The sequence below is a fragment of the Caretta caretta genome, chromosome 1 (genome assembly GCF_965140235.1).
Source record: "Caretta caretta isolate rCarCar2 chromosome 1, rCarCar1.hap1, whole genome shotgun sequence".
NCBI lineage: Eukaryota > Metazoa > Chordata > Testudines > Cheloniidae > Caretta > Caretta caretta.
The window spans coordinates 162,393,611-162,409,690 of NC_134206.1; the positions used below are offsets into that span (position 1 = coordinate 162,393,611).

General features: G+C 44.1%; 1 non-coding gene across 1 annotated transcript; it reads left to right on the forward strand.

Annotated features, from left to right (window-relative positions):
- The first annotated feature begins 1,702 nt into the window (after positions 1-1,702).
- LOC125630726 (U2 spliceosomal RNA) lies at positions 1,703-1,893 on the forward strand. The gene has a single exon (XR_007354774.1). It is a non-coding gene; the product is annotated as a U2 spliceosomal RNA (small nuclear RNA).
- The last annotated feature ends 14,187 nt before the right edge of the window (positions 1,894-16,080 follow it).

Here is a 16,080-nt window from a genome sequence, read left to right on the forward strand (position 1 = left end):
AACAATAGAATTTTTATCTCTCACTCATCTAGGTTTGTATTTAGAATAAAAATTTTGATATGCATTGTCATAAAAACTCTTCATTGGCCACACTCGCCTCTCCAGCTACAACTCTATCTCCCACCTCCACTTTGCCTAGAGAATCTTTGTGTGTGCACTCTATTCCCAGTGCCTTGAGTTTCCTCTACTTTTCTCATATAACCTGCCATCCAGTTTTGCCCCTTCCATGCCACTGAAACTGCTCTTAACAAGTTTACAACTGACTTCCTTCTGGACCACTCCTAAAAGGGCCTAATCTTGTCCTCCTAGAGTCTTCTGCTGTTTTCAACACACACGATTACTCTGTCATTTTTTGGCTCTCTCAATCCAGTAGTCTCCTGATTTTCTTCCTGTCTCTCTTATTTCTCCCTCAGCTACCTCTCCTGTCTGTGCATACTACCAGTGGTGCTTTGCTTATCATTTTCCCTCTCCTCCAGTTCATCCTGGGGTAGCCTCATCCATTCTCTAATATTACGTTTGTGAAGAAAACCATCCAAATATCAGCCAATAGATGTTGTCCTCCTGAGTCTACAAAAGGCCTGAAAAAATATTAGAGAGTTGTGAACTGTCCCCTGTTCAGATCAGTAGGATGCTGACTCTGTAGTTTACATACTATAATTTACATGTTGACATTATCCTTACATGTTGTACCAAAGAACCCAGGGGGCATAATCAAGGATGAGCAACTCACTGTTCTAGGCACTGTACAGACATGCAGTAAAGATGCAGTTCTTCTCCCAGACTCCAAGACTTACAGTCTTGGTTTATGACAAGATACAAACAGGTGGCTCAAACAGGCAAACACTGTGATGGGAAGTGGACAAAGTAACAGTAAAGCAAGCCTGGTTTTGCATAATAAACAGTTGTATTAGCTCACCATCTGCCTAGCTATTAACTATTTGACTTCATGGAGTGGCTCAGCTGCTGCATTTTCAAATACCATTGTACTACTGGGATAGATTCAGAGGGCCCTGATTCGTCACTGACTTGCATAGTCATTGACGCCTGTGCAAAGTGAGTGTAATACACTGCACTGATATAGGGTGGAGAATTCTGATTTAGAAGCACTTTACATCACTTTGCACAGGTGTAAATGACCGTGTTTAAAATACCCCCCTAAAAATCAGCAGAGAACACACAGGGAGGTGGGTGGATCCTGAGGGAAAATGAGGAGAGAGGAGAAAGCTGCCCCATCACAGACATATCCCTCTTCCATTGGCTCAGTAACCTGCCACACCCAACTCAAGGGACATTCTCCAATTATCCCTCAATCAAATCCTGGAGCATATCAAAAATGCCCTGCATTTAATGGCAGCAGAAGCTCCATGGCTCTATGCCCTGGAGGTATTCAAAAGGCTGGTATCACCTAATCCGATCTATACATTGCTGGGAGCAGTTTCGTACCATGGGAGCTGAAATGGGGCTGTCTTCCCCATAAGGCTGGTTTTACATAGAAGGTCTCATCCTCCAGAAGTATACAAGATCCCAGAAGCCCACTGGGAAAAAACAAATCCACCATAAACACGTTCGTCACTGATACTCACACAGTTCCAGCAGGGAAGAGATCAGTTCCATCCCCACCCGCTCCCTCACATAACCAAGGCTGTGATCAAGTGTCTTGATGTTTTTGGTCTTTTGGCCCCGAGATGAAAACCTTACATGTGTCTCTTGGACCGTGAAGTACAAAAATTATCTAAGTTATATCTGTTCTTATCAGTTTAATATCTGATCAGTCCTTTATTTGAGGACTGTATCTTAAATTGATTTTTGAAACAGGGGGATGGAATAGGGGCTTGCTCTGTCCACCCCATGCATTGACCTGGTATTGCAGTGCCTCCAAAAAAACCAAAAACAAACCAAACCCTCCCCCCCCACATCCTGCACCCTCTCCATCCTGCTCTGTGCCTCCACACCACCACCCCCTACAAGACCAAGGTCCCTGAGATGAAAAAGGAGCTCACTCACCACACACAGCACTCACCGGCAACACATGCACACAGGAGGAGAATCACAGGAGCCACTCAGCTAACGGCAGGAGCAGTAGCAGCAGCGGCAACCTATGGACAGATCCTGTCCCACCAGACAGGCTGAGGAACCCTCCGGGACCTGACCAATGCGCTCCATGAGGGCCACACACAAGAGGAGGTAAGTAGAAGTGCGGTGGCACATATCTGTACCCGGGTGTTCATTTCCCACTGTCCACAATAGTAATTTCTTTGTTTTGAAACTCCTGGCCTTCCATCCCTCCCTCTCTCCACTTCCTCTGCCTCGGCATAGGTGACACCAACAGCCGGTTGCCAAGCAACCATGCAATAGGCCCAAGCTCAGCTGGGCATCAGAGAGAGGTGGCAAATTTCAGGGCATGCTAGAATGATGTAGCTGAACACATCACAGTCAGACCCAGGAAATCCAAGATGGGGCTGGATGTAGGCGTATATCTGGCAGCCAGGCTATGAGCGGAGATTGGATCAGGAGCCACACATGGGTACGCATGTGTCCATGAGGTCACATATCACTGCTCGTTTCAAGCTGTTGATAAAAGATGAAGCCCCAGTTCATTTCAGCCAGCACCAAGACAAATACCAGCTCAGGAAGCAAGGAAGAAGCCAGAGAATATCTGGAGGAAGGGCAAGCACAGTATGGGCAGAGAAGGGCCAGTTTTACACCTGACAAAATTGAGGCCATTAACCAGTTCATGATCAGCCATGCTGAGGTATTAATGGGTGCTAGAGTAGTGAAGATGAGCACCTCTACTATGGACAGGTTGTGGGAAGAGTTAAGGGACTAGATCAACCCCCTGGGAGGGCACAGGTGGGGAACCAAGGACACTAAGAAGAAGTGGAGATTCCATCAGGAGCAGAATAAGGCAGACTTGCAGGCGATTGCAAGGAGAGAAAGGGACGTATACAGCAAGGAAGTGTGGGTGGCCCAACTCCCAGAACATTTGGGGGTGACAGGGGTCACCCTCAACACCCTGGCCATATGAAAGTTGGACCCCATGCGGATACATCACCAGCAATGCTGTAAGTACCACTAGGACAGATGCAAGAGGACAATGCAATGCATGGATTGGACATGTGCACTTTATAGGTTACAGATCACAGTAGCCACATTTCATGGTCATTGACTCCACTGTCACTGGTTCCCTTGTCCAGACAGGGACCACAGCCACAAGGCACTTTGATCCACCCCGGGCATTTGCATTGCACATATAACATATCATGTTTTGGCATGCAGCATGGAGTCCATCTTCCTTTTTTGCTAACATCAGTTTAAAGTCTACAGGTACCTGTTGCTGATCTAGAACACTTCTTGTAGGAGTTGCTCCGAGATCCTCCTTCATCCTCCTTCATCTGTGGTACAAAGACTCTCTCCTCTGGTCACATATTCATCTTGCATGCCAGCGGTGCTTTTCCTTGGCAACCACAGCCTGGCTCTTCCTCCTCCTCCTCTTTCCCTCCTCTGCATGTGACCCCTCAGAAACAGGAATCCCCTGCTGCATAGCAATATTACACAATCTACAGCACACATGGGGAACATGTGGAGTGTGGTGATAGGTAGGAATGAGGAAGGGGAACTAGAGCCATATCCTCCAAGAGCTGTAATATTCTCTCATACTTAGGACTAAACGTATGTTAGGAGCCTCCAACCCCTGCAAGACCATCGCCATACCCCTGTCTAAACTAACAACAGCTCATGAGGAAACGCTCCTTCAAGGAACATGTCTCTGAGTCTGGATTGCAACCATGTGTAGGCACAACCCTTGGTACTTGACAAAGTGGCCAGCATGTTCATCGAGTACATTAAATGTTGGCTTATGTAGGCATGGGAATTCTGCCAGGGTCCCTGAATGGTGATGCAAGTACCATAAACCATTCCGAGGACACATGGAAAGACTGCAATCTGGAGGAAGTCAACCATGTTTTCCCTCTGTATGTCTGGGTCAGTGAGGAAATCAATGTACTCACATGAATGTCTGATTATGGCCTCCAGAAATTGGTCTGACACCTTAGAGGACATAGACCAGCTGGTGCCAATTGTTTGTGTGGTGACTACTGAAAAGATCCTGCAGCCATCATGCTGACCTGTGAGGTGACAAACTGTGCTTGGCTCCTGCACGTGGTGGTGGACTGGGCATCCTGCAGCATATCACAAAGATGGTGGAGCATGTCCAGGTCCTGCCTGGATCTCTGGATATATGCATGCTGGGAGGTCCCCATGAAACTGCAGCAGAGGTGGTATGGTCTCAGGACTGGCCATGCATGGCAGTTGGTTTCGGGTTCAGCCTTGAGTGTCTCTGTCCTCTACCTTCCTTCCTCCACCTCCTGCTGATACTGCCACAGCAGGTGTTGCAACACAAATATGCTACTGTTTATCATGTTTGACCACGCTATCTGGCCTCCCTCCTCCCTTCCCGGTAGCCACCCTAGCCTTTTCCCAGACTTCCCTCTCCTTCCCCCAAATGCCACCTCTCCTTCCCCCAAATGCCACCTCTCCCTGCCCTAACTATTTGTGGCTCCCCTCCCCAACCCTATCTAGCTAGACCAAGCTTTCCCTGACATCTGGATGCCTCACTAGCTACCCGTGTGCTATGCTAACCTTTTCCCCATTCCTGTCCAGCTACCCTACCACCTACACCTAGCTCTACCAACTGTTGTGTCCCTGGACAGATCCCCTCGCTTCTCTCTGGCTCAGACTGGAAAACTCACTCACCCTACACTCCCCTATGGCTCTAATGAGCGTTATATGCATGGACTGTGGTGCCCTGCACCAATCGGTGTCCCATATTATGCTGGGCCGGTGTACAGCAGGTGGTAGGCAGCCTCTGAGTATGCCTACCAGATCAGGCCCAAAATTCAGGATGGGTGGTCCTCCATCTATCTGCCCCTGGTTCATAGATCACTCTGGGCCTTAGGCAGGAAATAGGCATTCGCACATCTAGAGTGCAACAGTAGTGCACATGCCCCAGGGTCTGAGACTTAGGCGCTTAAGGAATTATGACAGCAAAAAGTTAAGGTGCCTAGAAAATTTAGACACCTATAGGATTAGGCAGCCGCCAAGTGGGAGTTTAGTGGATCGCAGTGATGCCACAGATGGGACTCAGGTGCCTAAACTGGCCTGAGATATTGTATTATTGACTTATTCTTTTCATTTACCATGGTGACAAACAGTATAAATCCCATAAAATCTCGCTCCTTGTTCTCCTTATAACAGGCCCTGCTGACATAATTTCACTTAAAGCCCCCATACTTCATGAAACTCCCTGGGTGAGATGAGAGGCCTGGCACAGAATTCACAGCTCAACAGGAGGGCAGAGCAATGGTGGCTTTAAGCCACCTTTGAAGCTACCCAATCCTGAGGTGTTTCAGAAGTTGTTGAGGCCCCTGGCCTAAGTTAAACAGCCCTGGAGTCCTCTCCAAAGTGTGGTAGCCTCCCCACTCTACCCTCTTGACTGCAGTACCTGCCCTGACATTAGTGTTGCCAGATATCCAGTTTTCGACTGGAAAGTCCAGTCAAAAAGGGAACCTGGCAGTGTCCGGTGAGCACTGCTGGCCAGACACTACAATGCCGGTTACTCACAGTAACCGGCTTCTGCTGCCAGGGGATGGGAAAAGCAGCAGCTGCTGCTGCCGGAGGCTGGAGGAGCGCACAAGAATGGCTCTGGCGGAGAGAGGTACTGGCAGCTCCCACTCCTGCCCCAAGCACGTCTCTACCTCCCCTCCCCTGCCCTGCCCCAGTCACCAACCCCCCCCCCACGAGCCCTGCTCAGCTGGCAGGAGGAGGGAGGTGGAGAGAGCAGCGAGTGATGGTGGATGGGGGGAAGAAGAGCGGGGGCAGGGCCTCGAGGGAAAGAGGTGGAGCAGGGTGCAGGGCAGGTTCCAGCGCTCAGTGTCCAGTTTTCACAAATTAGAAAGTTGTTCACCTTACCTGACATGCCCTCCCACCTCCAGTGGCCTTCGGGGTGGGTTGGGGGGGGGTCATCAGAGGGCAGATTTATGGCAGTCACCTCAGTAAGCGAGTCAGGGGAATCCTGCTCCAGCCAGAACCAATTCTTTCAGGGCCTCTTTACACCCACATAAGAGGGCCAGAATTTCATTAACTTTTGCTATTAGAAATTCTACTTCCCTAATGGTGCTCAGAAGTAGATTATTGGATTCTGCCTTTTCACCTTGGTTTTGGAATGGGAATTTGTTCAGTCTCCTGTTTCTATTATTTTGGTGCATTATTTTGCCCCATGTATTGCTCAGCACTAAGTGATAGCTAGCAGCAATAGGGTTATATGCCTTTTTATTGCATTAGATTTCTTGTGAGGCAGGAGAGGGAAAAGCAATACAGCTGGCACAGCTCTGGTCTTGTATACCGGGTCCAAGAAACTCAGAGGCTAATTTAATTCTTGTATATGCCTGTGCTGAGTTCATTTTATTTTATTTACAATTTACGAGGCAAAAAATCAAAGTGTATTTATAATTATAGGAAGAATGGTATCTATATGTAAAGTGTCAGGGTTTAGAATTACTAGCACAAAATTATGCAACACTGCTGTATGACGGACACAAAACAATAAGTTCCTCTTGCATTAGCACAATTTGCCCATCTTTAATTAAACAGAAATTCATTCATATTTGTTTTCATGTCTTATTGGAGCTATTTGCTTTAATTAAAACTCCTTTTGGAACTCCTCTTGGAGCTTTGGGTAAGATTCTTTACTTCACACATACTAATGTTGATTTCACCACACTCTATGTCTGTATGTTTACATGTTTAGAGAGGAGTAAGACACTTGTGTCTCCTCTTTTAATCCATTCATCATTCCTTTTAATAATTGTCTGTGAGTCTGGCCAGACAACATCTTTCTTCTCTTTTGCCCATTGGCCAAACCATCACCTACCAAGGTTATTCTTCTGTAAGGGACTGGAAAGTGTGTTTTTGTGTTCAGAGGCTTTGTCTGATCATTCTTCTGGGACAAGGTTTGCTCACCTGAGAAATAGCAGCATGGTCAGCCTCCCAAAACCCATATATCTCAGAAGATCAGTCTGAGGCCTATGACTCCACACTCCCTCCTGGACCCCTTTGGGTACACATGGCAGCAAGGTCCCTGCTTGCCTGGGGTTGATCCAAAACCTAGTGAAGTAAATGAAGAGACTCTGTTGACTTCAAGGGGAGCTGCTTTCCAGCACTTTCTAAAATCAGGCCACTTATTTAGTTGTCTAAATACAGATTTAGGTACCTAGCTTTAGGCTCCCACTCTTGAAAATCTTGGCCTGTGTTTTTAATGGTTCGTCAGGATACACAGCTGTTTTTTATATGCCTAGATTAAAATTAAAAAACAATAATCTTTTTCATTAGTAGTGTTGTTTTAGCCATGTTGGTCTCAGGATATGAGAGAGATAATAGGGTGAGGTAATATCTTTTATGGGTCCAACTTCTGTTGCTGCAAGGGACAAGCTTTAGAGCTTCACAGAGCTCTTCTTCAGGTTTGGAGAAGGTAACTAGACTGTCACAGCTAAACAGAAGCTGGGACACATTGTTAAACATAAGGGGTTCACACATGTTACAGAAGATCAGTTAAAATGAAGTGGTTTTACGGCCCATGATAACTTGTGACACACACTGCTACCTACTAACCCTCCATTGTCCTACAACTGCAGAGATGTTAATTACCCGCTTCATTTTATAGGATCTCCTACAATATATGAACACCTTATGTTTAACAATCTGTCGCACCTGGTATTTAGCTTGAACAGTCTGGTTTCCCTCTCCAGACCTGGAGAAGCGCTCTGACGCTCACAAGCTTGCTTCTTCCCCCAACAGAAGTTGGTCCAATAAAAGATATTACCTCACCTATTTTAATCTTTCATGTCAAATAACAAAAAACTATTAATAGTAATTTATGGGCAGTTTTCTTTTATCTGATATCCTACTGGCTTTAAAACTGTTGCAAAGGCTTCTTTATTTCTTTCCCCATTCATAGAATTCCTTTTATAGGGTTGCATTCTGATACCCTTACACTCAGTAGCGCCTCATGTGAGTTCACTGGAGCCACTTGTGGAGTAAGGTACTATTCAACACAATTAAGAGTATCAGGATCTGGCCCTAACTGAACCTAGGGCCTGTGAAAGGAGCCAGACTACCACACTGGATGCCAAATCCTCCCTCCCCAGAACAGGTACAGCAAAGGTAGTGGCAATATAAGCTTCTCAATCCAGTCCAACCCAACCCATCCACCAATGTTCCTTTTAGTGTGAGAGGATAGTTCACTCCACATGCTGATTCAGCCCAATATACATTCTATTTCAGAAATGTATTATTTTATACAAACAAATGGCTCAAGGTACTTGTTATACATTTGGAGCCTTACCAATACATAAATAATCCAACATTCAAAAGTGTACGTTTTAAGAAATAGGGATAGGGTGAAAGGTACAATGTATAAGCTTCTTTATACATTTTGATTAGTATATAATTGCTGCATTTTAGCTGCTGTTCATTACCTGATGTCTACTGGCAGTGTTTTACAACCATCTCTTTGTGAACTAAATTGACCATTTTATACTTATCATTTTGCAAAGCAAATTTTGCACTCTCCTCCTAATTAACCATGTTTTCTAGGACTTTTTTGGCTTTCAGTTTCAGCTCCCTGCATAAGTACAACATCTGGGGAGGAGCGTAAAAACCAGCCTTAGCATTGAAATGACAATGCTCTAATGGTGATTTCCTACCCTATGCCATGCATAGAACTTCCACTAATGTCAATAAGTGTTGCATGCATGCTGATTGGCTAGTTTGCACTGTAGCATTCATGCAGGGTTCATGCACTTGGCAACATTCAGGGCACAACCTGGAGTGTTGTGTAGGAGCAGTGCACACACGGCTCCTTCAAGGGCATGAACCTTGGAATCTCGCCCAGATGACATGAACTGTGGGAAGCCTCCCAGGACTGGGCTCAAGGCCCGAGAGCAAGGAATGTGGTAGATAGATATTGGTAAATAAGAATATTATACAAAGCCAGTGTATTCCTTTTATCTGTTGGAGTATGTAATGCGCGGGGGGAGAGAGAGAAATAAAAGAGAGGGTGAAAAGCTGACAGGCAGACCAGCCGTCGGCAGACCAGCCTGCTTGCTTGCTTAAAGCCTTGTTCTGTCTTGTATTTGAACCGCAACATTGCACAATTATGTACTCATTAGAAATACTGACCCCAATCCTTTTATATGATCTATACAGGAGAATCCTTGCATCTGTGTGGAGATTCACTGATTTCAGAGGAGCTTCACATGGACACAGGAGTCCACCCACTGGATCTGATGGCAGAACTGGAGTTAATGACACAGAAATCAATTATTTTGATACAACTTTTGTTACCAGAGTGAGGTATAATCTCTTTAATACCTTACATTTGCCTAGGAAATATAACAATAGGATGTGCACTGGAATTCTGATTGTCTAGCTATTTTCTTTCTCCCATGTAGATAAATGAGGCTGTAAATTAGGGGAAACAGGATGAGACACATAACAACATTATCATACATTGTAAAATAGCATAGCATAACAAAGCAGCAGAGTTTACTGCTGCCTTTTACAGAACAGCAGCCAAATATCAGGAAAACCAGGAGATGGGGGGTGGGGGCTGATTGGATGCAGTAAAAGAGAAGTAGTGTTTTACTTCTCTGTGATATAAAGGAGAGAAACCATAAATCGACCATGAAACCCATCTCCCAGAACAATAACTTACAAGTTGCTAATTAAAATTCATTATTGATTAAGAAATCCAAGCCAAGCAGCTGAAGGAAGTCACTGGTGATTTTAAAAGAGCTGTCATAATTACATAGAAAAGGAATAGAATGGGATTAAAATAAAACAAGTCTGGACTAATTAAAGTGGCATGTGGAAATGTTTTTGCATATGATTAGTGCATGTGCTGGAGTTTACAAAAAAAGAAAGCAAAGTCCAGAAAAGATCTGCTGTCCAGCTAACAAAGTACAGTAGCAGATGAGAAGATTGTTAGCAGATCTAGTCGGGAAATTTGGAAAAATAAGTAGGTATTTTGCCTCGCTTTATGCGCAAAAATTGCAGGTGTGATGCCACACCTTTGCTAAGGATGCAGAACAGCTTTACATAAGTAGTTGGTATGATATTCTATACAGCTCAATAGTTTCTCTAATGGTTCCCCATTTTTAACCATCATGTTTATTGCGGGGCCTGGGGCCTGACAGAGAACAGGGCCCAGCAATGCACAGATACAATGAAAGACAGCCCCCTGCCCAAAAAGCTTAACTGGGGCTAACACACCTTGCACTTCAATACCCAGAACCGTAAAAGTAAAACAAGTTTACTAACAAAAGAACATTGATTTAAGTGATACCAAGTAGAAGGAATAGGGATAGGAATGGTTACAAACAAAAATAAAAATACGTTTCTAAGACTCTAGTCTAACTTAACAAGCTAGAGTCTTTTGTTCAAAGTAGTTTTCTCAGCAGTCATTCTTCCAGCATGGCTGGCCTTTAGCTAGGGTCCAACACAGAACCCAAAGCACTCATTTTCTTTGTCTCCTCAGAGGAAGGATACCAAAATGGCTCTCTGTTTCTGTTTATATCTCCCAAAGTTCATTGACCCTTTTATAAGAGGCAGGAAGGCTTCTGTCAAGGTTCCTCCCCCACTCTGAACTCTAGTGTACAGATGTGGGGACCTGCATGAAAACCTCCTAAGCTTACTTTTACCAGCTTAGGTTAAAACTTCCCCAAGGTACAAATTAATTTTATCCTTTGTCCTTGGAATATCCACTGCCACCACCAAACTCTAACTGGGTTTACTGGGAAACGTAGTTTGGACACGTCTTTCCTCCCAAAATCCTCCCAACCCTTGCACCCCACTTCCTGGGAAAGGTTTGGTAAAAATCCTCACCAATTTGCATAGGTGACCACAGACCCAAACCCTTGGATCTGAGAACAATGAAAAAGCATCCAGTTTTCTTACAAGAAGACTTTTAATAGAAATAGAAGTAAATAGAAGTAAAGGAATCACCTCTGTAAAATTAGGATGGTAGATACCTTACAGGGTAATTAGATTCAAAACATAGAGAATCCCTCTAGGCAAAACCTTAAGTTACAAAAAAGACACACAGACAGAAATAGTCATTCTATTCAGCACAGTTCTTTTCTCAGCCATTTAAAGAAATCATAATCTAACACATACCTAGCTAGATTACTTACTAAAAGTTCTAAGACTCCATTCCTGTTCTATCCCCGGCAAAAGCAGCGTACCGACAGCCACAGACCCTTTGTTTCTCTCCCTCCTCCCAGCTTTTGAAAGTATCTTGTCTCCTTGTATCTTGAAAGTAAATGGTCTCAAGTTGCAGTGGGGGAAGTTTAGGTTGGATATTAGGAAAAACTTTTTCACTAGGAGGGTGGTGAAACACTGGAATGCGTTGCCTAGGGAGGTGGTAGAATCTCCTTCCTTAGAAGTTTTTAAGGTCAGGCTTGACAAAGCCCTGGCTGGGATGATTTAATTGGGGATTGGTCCTGCTTTGAGCAGGGGGTTGGACTAGATGACCTCCTGAGGTCCCTTCCAACCCTGATATTCTATGATTCTATGATTCCTCATTGGTCATTTTGGTCAGGTGCCAGCGAGGTTACCTTTAGCTTCTTAACCCTTTACAGGTGAGAGGATTTTTCCTCTGGCCAGGAGGGATTTTAAAGGGGTTTACCTTTCCCTTTATATTTATGACAGATTCCTATTATCCTTTCCTTCTTGTTGACTTCCCAACCCCCTGCTGATTCATATGTAAAGGGGCTTCTGTTGTTTTGATTCCATAATGCTTAATTTACACTGGAGATCGGTAGATAACTTCCTTCCCTCCTGTCTGGGACAAAACCTGTTTCTCCCTTTGATTGGTCACAGGCTTTAAAGCATACTATCAGTGAGTATTCATAATTCCTCATACAGTGTAAACACATACATTGCACAGTGGTATTAATCACCAGTGTGTCACCAGCTTTCATAAAAGACCTTTCTTGGTGCACTTTTATAATACAGTAATATTGTATACAATAAGTTGATTCAGTTGCTTATTCTTTGGACTCAGACCCTCCAGTCTTCCCCAAGGTGTCTGGACCCTGATTTGTTTTTAAGGTAAATGAACACTGGCTCAGATAAGCAGACTTTAAACATGCAAAGCTGTTTCCCACGTATGAATTGCACTTGCAGGGGTTTTCTAGAGATCAAGTCAATCCATATATACCATATTGCATGACTAGTTCATTATATTGCACAGTACAGTGTAGATGAAGGGTAGGTGGCACTAGGTATCTAGCGGCCTGACCCTGCAAACACTTACATATATATGTGAGTAACTTTATGTATGTAAGTAATCCTTTTGAGATCAGTAAAGTTGCTCACATGCATTTGCAGGATCAGGCTGTGAGAGGGAAGTTCTGGCCTCAGTTCCCCCCTGAACTACTAGCTATATCATTTGAAAAATCAAAATTTATTTTGGTTGGCTTCAGCAGTAGGTCTGAATCATTCGGGACCAAATTTAGAAGGATTGCTCCCTGTTTTTTACAGGAACAACCTACACCTACATTTTGCATAAACAAGTGCAATTCTTTCGTGGATGCCTATCTGCATAGGTGGATCTCTAGCTACCTGACTGGAGGCACAAATTGGGTAGTTATAAACTCAGCTATATGCCTGAGATTTGTTTTTGCAGATAAAAAATGTGGGTGCAAATAATGTCTGCAAAAAAGAAACAGGAACTGTAGAAATGTATTCCGCATTTTCCCCCCATTTGTAAAAATACACTAGCAATCACTAGTCATACGTATGAAAAACCTCAAAACCACATATATAATTCAATGTACTGGCACGTCAACTAATAGTAATAAACTTCCCAACCAGAAATAAACCTCAACATTTCCCATAAACCATACCTTCAGGAAAAGCCTGAGTCCTGTACGTCAAGCAAATTCACAGGCTGTAAGCCAAAGGGAAAGTGAGTCCCAGAGTTGAGGCCTCTTGACTGAGACCACCTGCCCCAACTACTACAAAGTTAGAGACTGCCAGATCAGATGTCCCATCAGACCTCAACTACGATGTTGGATTACAAAGGGAGAGCTGCCTCAGCAATATGCTAGTCAGGCATTAGCCTGTGATCTTTGGAATATATAGCCCTAAACACTGACTTCTGTGTGTGCGAGCACTAGCATTAACAGGCTCTGTGTGGTTCTGCAGCTAAATTCACATAGCTGGCTTCATGAAATAGATGGAGGAGGTAAGGCAGGCTAAGTATAAAATGATTATCGTACACCTGTTAAAGAGACATTTTAGTTTAGTTGCCTCAAGAGAGAAAGCACCATTCTGAAGGAATAAAGGACCATTCATTTTATCACTAAGCATATTGCTTGGCTTTATTGTGGTTCCAAGCTATTTAATGTAACCATCCATATGCTGCTGCTCATAAAATATTTAACAATTAATAAACATAAAAGGTCTTCTCATGCAGCACTTTGGGTGTCCAGCATACAGAGTAAGAGAGGATGAGTCCTGACACATCCCCTCTCAAATTTGAACCATGTCCACTTTTCCTGCTGTTCTGGTAGATAGAATCATAGGACTGGAAGGGACCTTGAGAGGTCATCTAGTCCAGTCCCCTGCACTCAAGGCAGGATGAAGTGGTCCCCTCATCTCAAAAAAGATATACTGGCATTAGAAAAGGTTAAGAAAAGTGCAACTAAAATTATTAGGGGTTTGGAACATGTCCCATATGAGGAGAGATTAAAGAGGCTAGGACTTTTCAGCTTGGAAAAGAGGAGATTGAGGGGGGATATGATAGAGGTATACAAAATCATGAGTGATGTGGAGAAAGTGAATAAGGAAAAGTTATTTACTTGTTCCCATAATATAAGAATTAGGGGCCACCAAATGAAATTAATGGGCAGCAGGTTTAAAACAAATAAAAGGAAGTTCTTCACACAGTGCACTGTCAACCTGTGGGACTCCTTGCCTGGGGAGGTTGTGAAGGCTAGGACTATAACAGGGTTTAAAAGAGAACTGGATAAATTCATGGAGGTTAAGTCCATTAATGGCTATTAGCCAGGATGGGTAAGGAATTTTGTCCCTAGCCTCTGTTTGTCAGAGGGTGGAGATGGATGGCAGGAGAGAGATCATTTGATCATTCCCTGTTAGGTTCACTCCCTCCGGGGCACCTGGATTTGGCCACTGTCGGTAGACAGGATACTAGGCTGGATGGACCTTTGGTGTGACCCAGTATAGCCATTCTTATGTAAATATTACCTAGACCATCCTTGACAGGTGTTTGTCTAACCTGCTCTTAAAAATCTCCAATGACAGAGATTCCACAACCTCCCTAGGCAATTTATTCCAGGGCTTAACCACTCTGACAGTTAGGAAGTTTTTCCTAATCATAGAATCATATAATATCAGGGTTGGAAGGGACCTCAGGAGGTCATCTAGTCCAACCCCCTGCTCAAAGCAGGCCCAATCCTCCAATTTGTCTAGGGCCCTCTATATCCTATCCCTACCCTCCAGCATATCTACCTCTCCTCCCAGTTTAGTGTCATCTGCAAACTTGCTGAGGGTGCAATCCACGCCATCCTCCAGACCATTAATGAAGGTATTGAACAAAACTGGCCCAAAGACCGACCTTTGGGGCACTCCACTTGATACTGGCTGCCAGCTAGACATGGAGCCATTGATCACTACCCATTGAGCCCGACAATCTAGCCAGCTTTCTATTCACCTTATAGTCCATTCATCCAGCCCATACTTCTTTAACTTGCTGGCAAGAATACTGTGAGAGATCGTGTCAAAAGCTTTGCTAAAGTCAAGGAATAACACGTCCACTGCTTTCCCCTCATCCACAGAGCCAGTTCTCTCATCATAGAAGGCAATTAGATTAGTCAGGCATGACTCGCCCTTGGTGAATCCATGCTGATGTCCAACCTAAACCACCCTTGCTGCAATTTAAGCCCATTGCTTCTTCTCCTAGCCTCAGATGTTAAGGAGAACAATTTTTCTCCCTCCTCCTTGCAAAAACTTTGTATGTACTTTTTGAATTGTAATCCTATCCTCCAAAGCACTTGAAACCCCTCCCAGCTTGGTATCATCCACAAATCTCTATGCCATTATCTACCAGTTGAACAGAACCAGACCCAGGACCAATCCATGTGGGACCCCACTCAATATGCCCTTCCAGCTTGATTGTGAACCACTGATAACTACTCTCTGGGAATGGTTTTCCAACCAGTTATGCACCCACCTTATAGTAGCTCTATCTAGGATGCAAGCACGGGGGATGAGTTAAGGGTCAGCATGTGGAGTAGCTGCAACTCCATTAGGTAATCTTCTAGTCTAGCACACTGGAAGGGATGTGAAAGTGGGTGGTTACTGGGTGATACAAGGAGTGCTCCCATGAATCTCCTTGAAGGATGACGCCTTATATTACTACTTTCAACAATCACTGAAAGGTTCCTTTTACTGAAAATTTTAAAGAAACTAGAACATAGTCATTTACACGGCTAGCATGATGTAATACATTTCAACATGAATTCTTGTGAGAAACAAATCTCAGACAGTGCATTAGGAAAATATAGGAATGGGTTGCAGATGAAGAGACTGAAGAGATTTTACAAAATAAAGTGACTCTTTTAAAGGTTCCTGTCATTTCAGAAGCATAAAAAAGAAGGGTAATTGCTGATCTATTGTTACTGAGCAGGTGTGAACTCTGGAGCTGATGGTGGGGGCTGAAACTAACCTTACAAGAACACGCTGGAAAACTGATCAGCCTTTCAGAAAAAGCAGTCAGCAGCCACAAGAGCCCTTCCTCCTTCTCTTGAATTATTGTATCAAGGATTATTATCTATATTATAGTAGCACCTAGGGGGCCCATTCTGCCAGGCAGCCAGGCACCGAACAGACAGAGTAAGAGACAGTCCCTATCTCTGTCTATGTACACATGACAAATGAAAAGATGGAGGGGAAAGGATGAACTATACAAGCAGAGTGGTCAGAGTTATGACTGGAAAATAT